Genomic DNA, 15757 nt, shown 5'->3' on the forward strand with positions numbered 1-15757 from the left:
TTCTTAACTACAATCTCATGTTGTAAGGGATTAACTGTTCATAAAAAATAAAAATAAAAAACAGTACTACAAATGGTTTGTGTTAGCATCCTTACTCGCAGGCTGAGCACAGTTCTGGCCAGGCAGAGTTGTTTGTCTGCCAGGCCTTGTGGAGTCAATCACACAGTCTGCTGTTGACCTCACTTTTTACTGAGTCAAAAAACTGTCACAACAATCTGGCTCATCAGTCATTGCTTTTTTCTTAGATGTCCGATTTAGAACATCAGATTTTGCATCCAGCAAATTTTTTTGTGAACGTGTGATAGTACCAGGGAGAAGAGCTGTAAAATAACAAGAAGGGGTTTTGTTCCCTGCATCGTGGGATAATACCGTGTTGTGTTAATGTTGTGCGTGGTTGGGTTCACCCTCGAATCTATAGATAAGATTAAAGAGAGGGGAGATTTTTGATAAGATATATAGCAGCTCTTGTGTTTATGTGGACGTGTCGTCTCTTTGCAGGACTTTTCTCTTACCGTCATGTGAACCTTGTTTTACAGAATAAAAACGCATATCGGTGTATGGAGGCAGTGATACCGAACGCCTCTCTGTTAATGCCCCTTGATAATGTCACTTCACTGCTATAGAGTGTTGTACCTTACGTTTACTCTCTCCCACCTCTCTCTCTCTCACACACACACACACAGACACACTAAGACATGCACATGTGTGCACGCTCACCGCAGGCTTTGCAGGCTCCAGCTGCTGCCAAGCACTGCATGAGGGCATAAATTGTTAGGTGTTGGCCAGTAATTCTGAAACGCAATCTTCTCTACTCCTTCCCTGCTATCTCGCCCCTTCTCTCCCTCACTCTCAATTTTATTCTCTCACTTCACTCGCCCTCTTTTCTCTCCAAAGCTCCCTCCTACCTTGTTTGTCTCTTTACTTGACCTTTCTTTCTGCATCTCTGAATGTGTGCTCCTTTGCTTTTGGTCTTGTCTCTCCATATGTCTGTCCTCCCTCTCTCTCTCTCTCTCTCTCTCTCTCTTTCTCTGTCCTCTCTCTCTCCTTTTCTCTGTCCATCTCTCTCTCTCTCTTTCTGTATTAATGATAGCAGAGAAAGGTCACATGATAAATGAGTGGCAAACAAATCAGAGTGTGTTAGACTATAGCTCTGTTATCATGCTGCTGAGAGGAAGCCCCTAGGCCCTCTGAGAGAAAACAGTGTCCAACCCATTCCGAAAAATTCTGCATTACAACGGCAACAGAGAATTAGAGCGAGAGCATGAAAAGCAATAGAAAGACAAAGAAAGGGAGGGAGACAAAGGTGGGAAGAGAGTCCAGTGGAACCAAGGCACCATGAAAAGTGGAGGAGAAACAGCGCAATCAAAGTTTAAAAAAAAGAGAAGTAAGAAATTAAAAGGGAAAAAGAAAGGACAAGAGAAAAAGAAAGACCCCCCCTCCTCCAACACCTCCACCTTTCCACACCCCTGAAGAGATGGAGTCGGGGAGTATATGAAAGAGAGAATAAGAATGAGACAGAGAGATAGCAGGCAGAGAGAAAGACTATTTGTCTCCTCTCTTGACACAGTGGGATGATAATGCATTTTAATGACAAGACCTGAGACTGGTTTTATGAGGGGACGGAGAGCACACACACACACAGAGTCATACACGCACACACAGGGGCAATGGAGCCCCCCCCCCCCCCCCCCCCCCCCCCTCAAACACCCTCCTCTATCGCTCTCTTAGCACATTCTTCGGTCAAACCCAAGGAAGCAGCTCACCGGGCTAGACATCATTCCCTGTTTCGGAGAGGCAGGCAGGCAGGCAGGCGGGCGGGGATGGAGGGAGGGAAGGAGGGAACGGAGTTCACGGTGAGAAATCAGCAGGAAACTATGGGAGAAGGCAATTTAGAAGCAATCAGAGGGAAATTTGAGGTGGATTAGGCCGAGGGCTTATAGGACCGGGGACCTGACGCTGTATCCATCTGTCTATGAGAGGCCTTCATCAGCAGTCATCTCCTGGCCGGCCAAATCAATCTCTCCTCACTCCTTTACCTCCTTCCTTTCTATCCACTCTACTGTCATCCCCCTCTCTGACACTTATCTCCCACAACCCTCTTGTCCCACTCCCCAACATTTTACACTTTTGCAGTCTTATCAAGAGCAGCCTGCAAAGATGGAATAGATAAGTGACCATGTGTGCTGCTCAAGAGCACATCAACAGCCTTAGAGTAGACTTTCAACCTATGATGTGTAGGACGATAACCGCACAGCTTATTCGCTTCTGCCGCTTCCTCCACCCTTTCTTCCTCTTCCTCAGATGGAAAGGAGTGTCTGTCTATGCATCTAGGCTCATGTCTGTGCATGTGTGTGCGCGCATGTTGGCCATGCAGGCTATATGTGTGTCAAAGATGATGTGGGTTAATATAAAATCTGCAGCAAAGCACAGACTGTACCTTAAAGAGAAGTAGATCGCTACTTCGAAATGAATTGATTCAGTCTCCAGACACTATCTCCCCAATTTCCTATATTATCTTCTCTCTATCATTTACCATACATCAGTTATCATTGAGACTCATTTACGAGGTCTATTTCATCTGTAGAGAATTCTGAGATGATAGAAAACTGATCTCTTCTGCTTTGGTATTACTTTTGACTGTGGCCCAATCTCAGAGCGGGCAGAGCTGGAATTGCTTTAATATTCCCTCAGTTTCAGCGTGTTGCTGGCGTAGCACTTTGTGTTACGAGAGCAATCATGGGGTTGACTAACAAGAACAAAAATCTAGATAACTTTAAATGTTTTAACTTTTTAAAGTAGACCCCGCGACCTCTTAGCAACAAAATGCTCGAGGGAGAATCATTGATGTGCAGAAGGTTGAGGCCAAGGCTGCTCAACGACTCACAGAACTGATGATGCCAATGTGTGTGTGTGAGTGTGATTAACCTCTAAAAGCAGCTTGTTCACAAAAGCTATTCAGACTAATGACATCTCCTAAGTTGTTATTTGAAAGGCTCTGCATGACTACAGTAACTTCTGCACTTCGAAAAATGTTTTGTTAAACTTGTGTGTCTGAACCATAAAGTCGGGAAGGAAAGGTTGTTTTCCTAAAATCAAACTTTGAATGTTTTTGCAGTTATCCGTCTCTCTTTTGGTCTTTTGCGATCCTTTCATAATGTTCATACAGTGAGTGATTTTGTTACACAATTACACAAATATGATATAAAATATTGTTGTATGTCCATATATTATATGGTGAAAGATTTAAATATATGTAATGCATCACACCCTGTTTGTTATCACTGCTTTGGATGGCAGACATAACAAACATAAGTTGTGTGAACAAATAACACAATCAACTAAGTTTGAAGGTAACCAAAGAATATCTGCTGTCAATTATCACAGTAATAATACACACTATAGTCGATCTATGATGAAAATATCACATAAAAACAATAAATAAACGTGTTGGTCTTAGGCTTGAAGAACAGTGTTTATCCACATGATGATTTGAGCTAAATGCTGGTGTCATTAGCAGACGCTGGCTCATAGCTGGAAGGCACTGGTGATGCTGAACGGTTAGCACTAAACTGCTAACGAAGCGCATGTGAAGCCATGCATACATGACATTTATTACATTAAACAACAACACCCGGGTGCTGCTTAGAGCAAGACACTGATCCCTTGTTGGATAATGCATAATTACCCCAGACGTTGTAAAACTGGTACAGAGACACGCATACACGCTGGTACATAAACACACACACACACCAACACATGCGGAAGGAATCACCTTAACACAAGCAATGAGAGATATGCAAACAGAGCCAGGGGCTAACTTGGACAATTAAACTTTTGTCCTTTAAAAACAAATGAAAGTCACACACACGCACATGCCTCTATGTTAAAGATGATTTAATCAAATTAACATTTAGAAAACTAATTAAGTATTTACGACAAGGAGGATGTGGATTTTTATCCAAACCAACTTCAAATACAATCACACACATTTATTTAATGTGATCTCTTGGTCTACACACAGATATTTGAAATGTATATTTAAAATACATTTGACTAAAACATCTGAATATATCTTTAATGATAGAATTGTCTGTAAAAGGTTAGTTCATTGTTTATCCATTAATCTATGGACATCTTATCTTATTTCACCCACTATATAGATTATTTAGTCATGCAATTTTTAAGTTTATTTTCACAAAAAGAAAGTTGCCATACCTTTACAAAAGCCAGTGCTAAAGATTTAAAACACAGAATAAGAATGTATTTGACTGAGATGATTAGTGGTTCCCATTGTTCTGTGTTTATTTGTTTCCCTTCATTTGAAGTTCAGAGGTTTATATTTGCTTTAAAAAAAAACAAGAAAAAAGGATCTTTAAATATATATTTGTTTATGTCCCCACATTCTTATTGTTCCCATTCAATCTCAAAAAACAGCATCTAAGTTGTAAACAGATTTGCATGGTGCTACACATCATTTGGTTATCCAAAGTATCCATGGCCAGCAGTCACGCTCGGAGTTAAAGAGATCCCCGCTCTCTTTGTATGCCTTTGGGCTACAGTGATAGTGATCTCCTGCTGAGATGGAATTAACCATAAACTCGTTTGCAGTGCCGTGACCTGGATTATGGGAAAGGTGGGTCATGACAGATATGACATTGTCCTTATTAATATTCAATAAAACAATAGAAGATGATACAATGGAAAATCAAAGGCTCAGCAGGTGGGGGACTTGTCCAAGTTCTGCTAGCAATGAAAAAGATAAAGGATTACTGTGGTGATTACTCCTATGTCCACCACAAAAAATACTCCAAAAACCAACGCAAAGACAAAACTTCAACTTATCTTATGTGTTAAAATATGCACAGTTCAAGCTGAAACTTGCAGAAATATGTTACTTTAATTGCATTCTATGAGATAATGCTAACTATGTATTTGCGGATAAATGTTTTTCCCCTTTTATATTTATTTATTATTCCATCTCGCCTACAAACAACAATTTGAAAACCTTAGCAGTAGACCTTTTGAAAACGACACTTACATGTGCCAGCGCTTAAATTAGACAGTTTGAATGGCTCTGAGCAGCAGATTGCATTCAGTAGCATCTCACCTACCATCTATCTGCAATGCTGCATATTCATTATAAAAGAATGGCTGGATGTTTACACGAGGCAGCGGATTGAAAATAAAATAAAATAAAAGAGGTGTAGTGGAAACAGAGAAAAAGTGTGCATAGCATGTGGAGGCCATTATTTTTGGCGTGCTCCAAGGCTGGGAGAATTAGAAAATATCATTCTGTCAGGGTGATTTGATAGTGCGATGAAAAATGTCAGAAGTGGAGATGACAAATCATGGTGCTGAGGAGAGGGGACTGGGAGACAGGGGATGTCATTTGTCATGAGTGCCATTTGACTGCACCCCCTCTCCTCCCCCCTCCACCCCCCCACCCCCCTTCCCATATGCCTTCTCTTCCACATCTCACCCGTTTTCTCTCTCTCCCCCCTCACTCTTCAACTTCCTCTTCTTTTACCTCCTTCGTTGTCTGCCTGTTTCACCCTTCCTTTCTCTTTTTCATGAAAACACAATCTACTGTCTCTCATCGTTCTTCATCCCCGCCTTTCTTCCCCAAATATGACGTCAGTTTTCACCTACTTACATTAACAGTGTAGGTCAGTGTTAATCCGTTTATCTAACTTTGTAAAAATGTATGACTCATAAGTACAAAGAAATAATTTCAAATGTTTGACTTCTCAGATTTGTCTTTTCTTTTCTCCTCCCACTTCTAGTTCTCCCTCCTCCTCCTCCAAGAAATCTCTGTTCTCGTTGAATGGAGAGGATTAGGCTGGCATTCAGAGCAAAACACACACACACATACACACACACACGCACAGATGCACAGACATAGACATGAAGCAAACACCCACAGACTTCATATAAATACATACATACACACACACACAGTCAAAATGTCAAGCCAAGTGACATTTCAGCATTTTATCTTGTGTGCAGCCTGGTTCTGGTCTTGAAAAGGAGGCTAGTAATACATCATAAACATCACCATTAAACATGGTTTTAGGGAGGCTGTGATATTGAAATAATGACTTTTGTTTTGTCTTTACATCAAAATGACCTTAAATCTAGAAACTGAAAAACTCCACTACATACTCATTTTGTCACCCTGTACTTGAATGCATCATGATTTACAGTGATTACTAAGAATACACTTTAAAAATGTCCTACTACTGCTTTTTATCCTGATGATTGTCTCCATGTCTCCCTCATTGCCCTCAATTCACCCTCTCTCTCCTACATTATCTCCTTCCCTCACCCGTCCTTCCCCCTTTGCTCCCCTCTTCAGCCTATCAAACCCCATCCTAACTGTAGCCTCAAGGTGCTTTGTACTGTATGTGTGTGTGTGTGTGTGTGTGTGTGTGTGTGTGTGTGTGTGTGTGTATGTGTGTATGTAAGAGAAAGGAGGAAAAGGTGTTTGGTTTTAGACTTGTACATATGCAGTAGATATGTGAATACTGTATGCATTCATGTGTGTGCATTTCTGCATCTGATGAATTAAAGCAGGGGGTGAGGGAGGGAGGGAGGGAGGGAGGGGTTAGGATACGATGGGTTTGGGGTAGGGGGGGGGGGGGTCTGTTGCTTTGTTGGGTCTGGCCATCCTCAGTGTAGCGTGGTCTGTAGCACCGTCCAGGGCCTTAATGCTGGGGGTAATTAAGGAACAGCTTCAAGGTTGCATGGACACAAGACAATCCAGGCCTAATGAAGTATCGATCGGCCGCATTGGGGCCCATGCTTGGACTAAGGCAAGCTGACATTCATTTAGAGCAGGGCCACTACAGGGAGAGCAAACACACACACACACACACACACACAAACACGAACAGCACACATCACAAAAGCAGGCTGATGACAATATAAGAGACTCAACCGCACTCAGTTTTAATCACATGGGAAACAATGAAGAGCCTCGTTTAGAGCCGCTGGGTTTATCTCTGTGTGTGTTTAAATGTGTATGTGTGTGTGTGTGTGTGTGTGTGTGTGTGTGTGTGTGTGTGTGTGTGTGTGTGTGTCTCAATCTCCCTATCACACCCAGAACGACCAATAGGAGGCTCAAAGCAATCTCCCACTGAAAACAGTACTGATTATAGCAATGATGATTATGGTGATAATGATTGTCCTGCCATCAGCCCGGTCATTACTGTCTGTTGCATAGAAAGAAAATGTGTCACACCTTACAATCAATGTCATCACCATTTTTTTCAGGAGGGTAATAACCCAATTCACATTATCTCAACCCTATTATATTTACATTTTAATTTTCTCACATTTAGCAACCTGTCTGCCAACCTCATCCAATGCAATTTAAGCTGTGGCTGCGCAGCATGACACCTATATGGATCTTTTTTTAATTAATAAAGCTATAGGTAGATATAGATCCGTCGGAGGAGCAGGCCCTGCATTAGCCTTAATGTCATCATTATCTTGTGTTATCTTTTCCAAAAACAATAAATGTGATTTTTAGCCTTTGTCCTGGGATTTTAGGGCGACAGTGTTACTGAATCAAACTGAGTGAGCTGGTACATTTGAGGTTTCAGAGTCCTGCAGAGGGACACTTTGACCTGACACATTGCACATTGCAGCTGTCGACACAGTGGCCAGACATCACACTGCTGACTGTTTTTTTTAAGATATGAAATGTTTTCCATTCATACCTGCCATCTCAAAAATATAACATCTGCAACTAAAACTTTTCCCAAGAAAGCTCAATGTGTGCAGCAGCAGCAGCATACATTGTAATCACAGCAGCAAACACTATAATCACAGGCCGACTTATAATATTTCATTTAAGAGTTTAAGGTGCTTCATATGTCTTCATTCTATTTGCAACAATGGCAGTCAATCAGAGACTGGATACATGTAGTTTCAGTGTTTAGAAATAAAGGCACAAACTCAAGTAATCAGAAATCTATCATCACACATGAAGCCTTCTGACCCTACAAGTGACCTCCTCTTTGTGTACGCCTCTCTGCACGTGGCATACATGAATGTGTGCATGTGTGTTAGTGTATGATGTGACTTTGTGCATCCATAGGGTCCACCGTTACAGTTCCCACCTCAAGCCAGAAGCTTGGTGATTATGTCTCTGATTGACATATGCTTGGATTCACATCTATTGGCCTACTTCTCCCCTGATTGAAGACTTGACTTCTCATCTCCAGACAACTTTATCAAGGCAGTAATGGTCAGACAATCAGACTGACAGACAGAAACAAAAGAATAAAGAGGAGGGAGAGAGAGACGAAGACGCAAGAAGAACATGAATGATCTTGATTGTAATGGGTATAAGTGCTGTTGTTATTGTAAACCATGATGCAAAGACACTAAATCGCTCTCTCTCTCTCTCTCTCTCTCTCTCTCTCGATTACACTCACACACACCCGCGCTCCCTAACAAAGCCTTAAAAAAATCGAACTTAACTTTGCCATTCAAACATATCATAATTGTGCAGAAAGTGCTCTGCTTGCACTCTTTACTCCCACGACAATCGAGCTACATGTTCAGTGCCTATTATTCCTTGTCCCTGTATTCAAATCTATTTAAATTAGATGTTTAGACCCACTCTGCGTTGGCAAACAGTCTAATTATGAGAGCTGCACAAAGATGGGGCACTGCAGCCCAACTTATATCTATAACCAGGATTTTGAGGACGTAACCCCACTCTCACCCCCGCAGTCCAAGCAACTTTTAAACCTGCAGTTAAAGCGCTGACTTCACATTACTATGCCTCCCCCCCCCCCCCCCCCCCCCGCCTTGATCTGGCGGCGTACTGTGAATTTTTGAGCAGCGCCAAAATGCTCTCATTTTAACTGATCGCTCCAATCATATGCAAATGTGGCAGGCAGGTGGGGGGATATCTTTCAGTGGTAATTGGCGGTTTTCTAATGGAGACTTCGGGTGTCAGTGGGAAATATGTTTTAAGCCTTAATGAGTTTTGACGGGTCAGATCAGAAAGCGCCTGGCGTGCAACTGTGTGCATGTGTGTGTGTGTGTGTGTGTGTGTGTGTGTGTGTGTGTGTGTGTGTGTGCTTGTGTGTCTGCGCATGCCACGCCGAACCTGATGCATTTTTAAACAGAACCAATTACCCCACATAGTGAGTTTTACTGAAACATTTTTATTGTGTAATACCCGGCACGTATAGAGACATCAGCATTCATTAAACTCACAGTCGCAGCCAGGTGATATCCAAGGTAATCCAGAACAAAAGGGGAGAGTGGCTCAAAATGGATGGTAAACGCAACTGACTCAGGAGGGTCAAATAGAACCTTTCATATGATAATCACATGCACTCACACCAACTTCACAAAGCTCATTTTGGGTGTTTCATAGAAATGTAAAATAAAAAACTAAAACATGCTGTGCGGTAGGGTTTTGGAGGGAACCGCAGTGTTTCAAATAAAGAGGATTTTCAAAAATATGCATTCAAAATTGCAGACAGGGACACACTTTAAGGCGTTCTTTTTCAAAACCTTGACAGTTAAACTGGATGTGATTGATGCAGCAACATAAATACACAACCTAGCAGGTGCACATTGATTTAAATACATGTGTCTGTCGTGAAAGTTAAAGTGTCCATATCCCCACCTGGATACATATTTTTCCTTAGATATACAGCAATTATGTATTTTACATTGGTCAAAAAGCAGGGACATGCGAGATCTCGCATTAGTACGCATGTGTCGCTATCCCTGCAATTTACAAAGCAACTCATCATTCTGCCCTGCAATAAAAGTGCAGCAGAGGCAACAGATTGCTTTGACACTCCAAGTGGTTTTAGATTTATTGTGCATAATAAACACATGAGCAGGTTTTGAATGAAATCATCCAATGCATCTACATCTAGTTTTACTTTATCTGTAGTGGGTGCATGTATAAACGAACGGCTGAGTAGACGGTGGCACTTGGGCACTCTGATAGATCATAAATCATGTGAATTATAAATCACGGTTTGTTTGGACGCAGAGGAGAGGGGCTGAGGAGTGAAACTGCTGTCCAGTTTATAAAAGTGTGCATTAATAAGAGACGCCCTCCCGGGTGGTCATAAATACCGGGACATGAGGTGGCAGCTGATGGTTTGGGTTTGGAGGATCAGATGATGACTGATTCTGCAGAGGGGACTTGCTGCTGAGGTTTTTTTCTGCGGCAACACTTAGAGGTAAATCTAAAACATGGTAATCACTATTTGTGATCAGGAGCAGCTCTTTCACAAAGTAGTAAACAAGGGAGCCGAGAGAACGACAAGGTGACTCATACGGCTGGAAGACTGTTAAGTCAAGTGTTATTGTAGTCCGAGTTATAATGTCAAACAACTCGTTGTGTGTGGTCACGCCTTTTAAAAGTCACATTGACCGTCACTCAGTTTACTATGAGATAGCCTGGCACACTTTGGGTAATATATGTGTGATTACATTGTTCAATTAACAACACCGTTATGAAGTGTGCGATACAAATCCTTAATAAATCCAAACTGCATTTTATTTCACCACTAAGTCGACACAAATTGATCAAAGAGTAGCTACAATAAGTGGTAAGTAATAGCATGTTTGAGCTTCATCTCGCTGCAGCAAAAGATGTGAAATCATGACATTTGTACCTAAAGTTAAAAGTTAAAATGTACACATAAATTGATTTGGTTATTTATAGGAAAATATTTTGGCTACTGCAAATGCTTTGTAGAAATAATGTCGAATTTGTGATTGATTATTCAGATTTGTTCTCTCATCATTGCAAGTGTTGTGTGTCTTGTATTTCCATCGTTACTTGTTTGCATCATAAGGTAAAGTTAGGCAACTGACCTCCTGCAACATGACTTTTCTTTGCTTAACAGTCCAACACACAAAACAGTGAGAGGAAAACCAAAGGGATTAACGCTTGGTTTATTTTAATCAACTTTCATGACTTGTATTTATTTTTAACTCTGGGAATGTAAAAACCTCTTCATGGAAGCCTGAGGTCCATGACATTGTAGACATTATTTGAGTTATGGAGCAGCGACTCTAAATTAAAAAAAAAAAAAAAAAAACCCTGAAAGATTATCGTGAGAGTCACAGAAAACACAATATCTCCAAATGCTGCAGCCTGCAATCAAGGCGGTCTGTGCAGCCGAAGAGTTAAAAAGAATGTATTTAGCAGTACTTTGCTAAACAAACCTCCATGTCAATTTATGCCATGTGAAAAAGTAGGACAGCATAATCCTTTAGCACAAACCCAATCTGGGAGATCTGAAGAGTACGTGATTAATTCTTTGGTATTAATCATGTAATTCTTTCATATAAAACAAAGCTTAATCCTTATTTGCTAAGATAGTTGACCTTGGTAGAGAGTTAAGACATTACAGCTTGGATTTAAAATGCATCTAAAGATTAAAAATGATGGTTGACTATTACTGAAGATTATAAACCCAAGGAAAATTGCTTTTTCATTTTGAAACAAAACTGATTTTAGACGGGAGCTTCAGGGTCAGGTGGTATATGAGGTGACAACTTGAACTAGGATACAGCGTATTTTCTGATGGAAAGGAAGAATTGATAGAAAACATGTTACATACCGTTTTTTTGATAACGTACCCCCCACATTTTCCTTTTTTCAACCAAGCATAGAAATTAAAGTAATACCCCTGTAAGAGAAACAAGATTTGTTCTAAATTTATGCTTCACTGCTTGAGGCTACGCGGCACCTCAGACACACAGAGTTTATTTGATCTCTGCTCGTTGAGGGGAAAAAATCCTTTATGACTATCAAATGTGTCTCACTCTTTCCCCGTGAATCTTGTTTACCGATGCTGCCGTGTGTTTATCAGTGAATGAAAATGACTCTGGAGACACCATGCACTCTTTTGCCCCAACAACAACACATATTTCTTTCATTTCATGGTCTTTACAGAGAGTGGGAAAAAAAAGTAAAGTGAAAGTACAAGGTCGTTTTCAAAGACATCAGTTTTATAATTCATGCTCCAGTTGGATGCGGGTCTTCAACTTGAACCAGGGGCCTTTGCCAAATGTTTTATTTAGATTCATGGGTCAAATAGTTCATATCTGAAGGGCCCTTAAATGGGAACTGGTTTCTATTCATATAAGTTCAACAATCAGACTGATCATGGAATAGGTAAACAACTTTCTCAGTGCAACAAACAAAGGCTTTGTACAGGGTTACCCAACAGTCAATCATTTCACCGCTGTTTAATACGGTGGCCCTGAAGTGCAAAGCACAACACAAATCAGAAAACACAAAAACAAATAACACAACGATAAATCAGAAAACACAACGACAAATAAGAAAACAAAACTACAAATCAGAAAACACACAAGAACTAAGAAAACATAACGACTTATAATGGAACAGGTGAGTACCTGCGGTCAACAAAGACCGTTGCTGATTGGACGAACGGCCGCACTGTCCGTCTTTTTAACTGGAAGGATATGCTGCTTTCGCGTGTCGATTTCAAATTCAGATTTAGTCTCTACCATCAGATGCTCCGTCGTTAACTTTTCTCTGCCTGGCGCCAAAGTCGTGAGAAGCCTTTACTTCCTGTTAAAAAGACGGACAGTGCATTTGTCCAATCAGTGACGATTATTGTCTACCGCAGGTACCTTCCTTTTCCGTTAATGTTGTTGTGTTTTATTTTTTCTTGTGTGTTTTGTGATTTTTTGTTGTGCTTTGCACTTGTGTGCAGCTCCACACAGACTCTAACTAACCCACCTGTGATCAGTCACAGGTCAGTCTGTTTGATACATTTTAAAAACTTAAATAAACTTTTCATTTAGTCTAAGGCAATCGCAATGAAAGTTGAATCAAACACCTGACAAACAAATTTTAAGTGGCTTTTGTGGGTTTTTTTATATTTAAAAAACATAATAATTGTTGTAGATGTCAAGGTCAGAAATATTTAATATCTTAACATTCACAGACAACCTTCACAAGAATGTATTTCAATTAATACGATATGCCACAAATCCAGGAAAAGTACACCAAAATATGGCTTTATGTCTTTTTTATTATTAAAGTATATGAGAAAGCCTCCTCTGCAATTACTTAAGTTTTTCTAATTTGTTTGGGTTTTATAAAACATTAAGAATGAAGGATAAAAAAATAAAAAATAAAAAAAAAAGATAATTCCCTACTTAATTTGAAAATGCATTTGCCTTGATTCAAGTGTGCCCTTCGGCCCGTTGCACAATCAGCATCAGCATATGAAATAATTGTTAGGTTGGGGTAGTAAGGGGATGTTTTATTTTGTGGTCTGAAGATGAATAAATAAGGGGGGGGGGGGGGGGGGGAGATGTTAAATTTAGCACAGCATTCAGCTGATGAGTTTGATAATGAGAGGGATAAGGATAAAGCACAGAAAAGCATCATTATGGTAGTGGACTGCATCTCTGTCTCGTAGGGAGTGAGGACTGTAAACAGCAGGATTAAAGATTACGTCTGCTAGTAATGGGGCTTCACTTTAAGATATCACTCTGAAATATCACCAGATAAACTGCATACTCTCCACTCTCGTAGTACTACATTGTTCTTTTGTTGAAATTAGGGTTATTCCATTCATTTCTGCTGATTGAAGCCATAGCTCTCAAAGTCTGGTTTCTCTCAGATGTTGGGGGTTGACTTTGAAGGATGGGGCACTCGCGGTGTAAAGAAGCCGGCCTGGCCTCTGAAGCAGATGAGCCCAGGGGACAGCTCGACACGACAAGCACAAACAACTTGTGTTGACCTTGGGGCTCTGGGCAAAAGGCCTTCAAGGTGTATGCAAACGCCGTGCAGACAGCTCAAAAAGAGGGGTGTGCTTTTGAAGTGAAGTGTGAGAGTGTGTGTGTTTGTTAGTGTGTGTGTGTGTGTGTGTGTGTGTGTATGTGTTCGGGGGGGGGGACGTGCATTTTTCAAAAGCAACCAAGGATACCCATAGGCCTGAATTCTATGAAGCTCTTTGATATGGGCATCTCAAAGTGTTTATAATTACAAACAAACCCGATCATGATTAAAACATTGCTACAGAGCACAGAGGTGGCCAGGGAGAACTGATCTGACCCAGTGTGTGTGTGTGTGTGTGTGTGTGTGTGTGTGTGTGTGTGTACCTATATTCTGTGCATGTGAATTAGCATGGCATTGCAGCAGCAACAGGGGTGGCCTTAAATCTCACACTGACATCATCAACTGTCACAAATGTGAAGGCAAGTCATAATGACACGCGATCAGCATCTCACACCTGGAGGGCTGACAGCCAGCAGCGCCCATGTCTAGCAGCATGTATATTATGTGTGTGTATGTGTGTGTCTGAGCATGTTTTCATCATGGTCATGTTTCAAACAGAGCGCGTTTCAAAGGGAAGACTAATCCTTAGAAATGAGGCATGAGATCAATATTCCCGTGTTTAATTGGATGCCGACTGAATCCGTTCAGAAATAGTCGGCACGACATCCCTCCGTCATGGCAATGAGAGGCCCGCGTGTCTGCCAATTTGACTCTTGAGGAGAGCGTGTAAGAAACGGGGAGACAGACAGACTTGCAGATGGACAGACAGGCGGAGGAAAGTAAAAAAAAAAAAAAAAAAAAAAAGAGTGGAATTGGGACTCAGACTTCAAAGTGTTAGGACGTTATGATTGCTCCAGCCATTTAAGGAGAGGTTGGGGAGAGAAGAAAAACCTCAGGGGGTCGTCCCATCATCATATGCCCCACTTGCCGCTGTGATTTGGTGATTTTTGTCCGGAAGCCATGTTTTGAGAGGAGCAGGAGGGAGTTTGGGGAGGGAGAGGGAGGATGGGGAGAAGAGGGGAAGGGGGGTTGAAGAGAAAATAGGGGAGGAAGACAAGGACAGAAGGAAAGAAGGAGTCAGGAATAAAAAATAAAAAAAAAGATGGGAGGGTGGTTGGGTGGGGAGGAGTGCCCGGGACCACTGTCAAATGGTTGAGGTGTTACCATGGCGACAGTAATGAAGGGTCTCAGGACACCCTGGGGGGATGGAGGAGGGGCCTGGGTGGAGGTGGAGGAGGGAGAAGGGAGAGTGATGGTGAAGAGGATGGTGGGGGGGTCAGAAATTGAAAGCTGGAGAGGGAGAAAAGGGCCTGCAGGCTTTTTAGGGGTATTTTTTTTCTCTCACTCAGACAAACTGACTATGTTGACACACATTATGCTACAATGCTGTCATGGAAATGTACTCTATGATGTGTTGTTAACATTCACACATCACATAATTCTGTGTAAACTGTTCAGAAAAAGTGTGGGGTGTTTGCAGGGTTGTCTGCATTGCTTGTTGCTGCAGAAAATTGAATACATTTGACTGCACAGTTGTTCAGAGTAAATACTAATCCGAACTGTGAATGTCAATGTCAACATGTTTGGTTTTGGTTGACTCTGGAAAAGTCTGAACTCCAACAAATGTTCAATAATTTACTCACATCAAAGGTCCAAACGTAACAGCTAGTCAAAGTGGCATCACTTCTTTTCTGGGGATAAAAAAAAGGCAATTTTTGGAAGTTTCAAATCACCTCTTAACCCTCATTATTACCTCTAATTAATGGACTTGCACATCACTTTTTTTTACTGCCAAAAACAGTTTCAGTAGTTGCAATTAGGGCAAAGTTCTAGTCTCAAAATAGTTAACACTTTTAATTTCAAGAACCCCTTCTCATTTTCCAGTGATCTCCTGTTCTCACATCCTTTCTGGTTATTTGTGTCATCCAATCTAAAAGTTAG

The sequence above is a fragment of the Labrus mixtus genome, chromosome 19 (assembly GCF_963584025.1).
Source record: "Labrus mixtus chromosome 19, fLabMix1.1, whole genome shotgun sequence".
NCBI classification, from domain to species: Eukaryota; Metazoa; Chordata; class Actinopteri; order Labriformes; family Labridae; genus Labrus; species Labrus mixtus.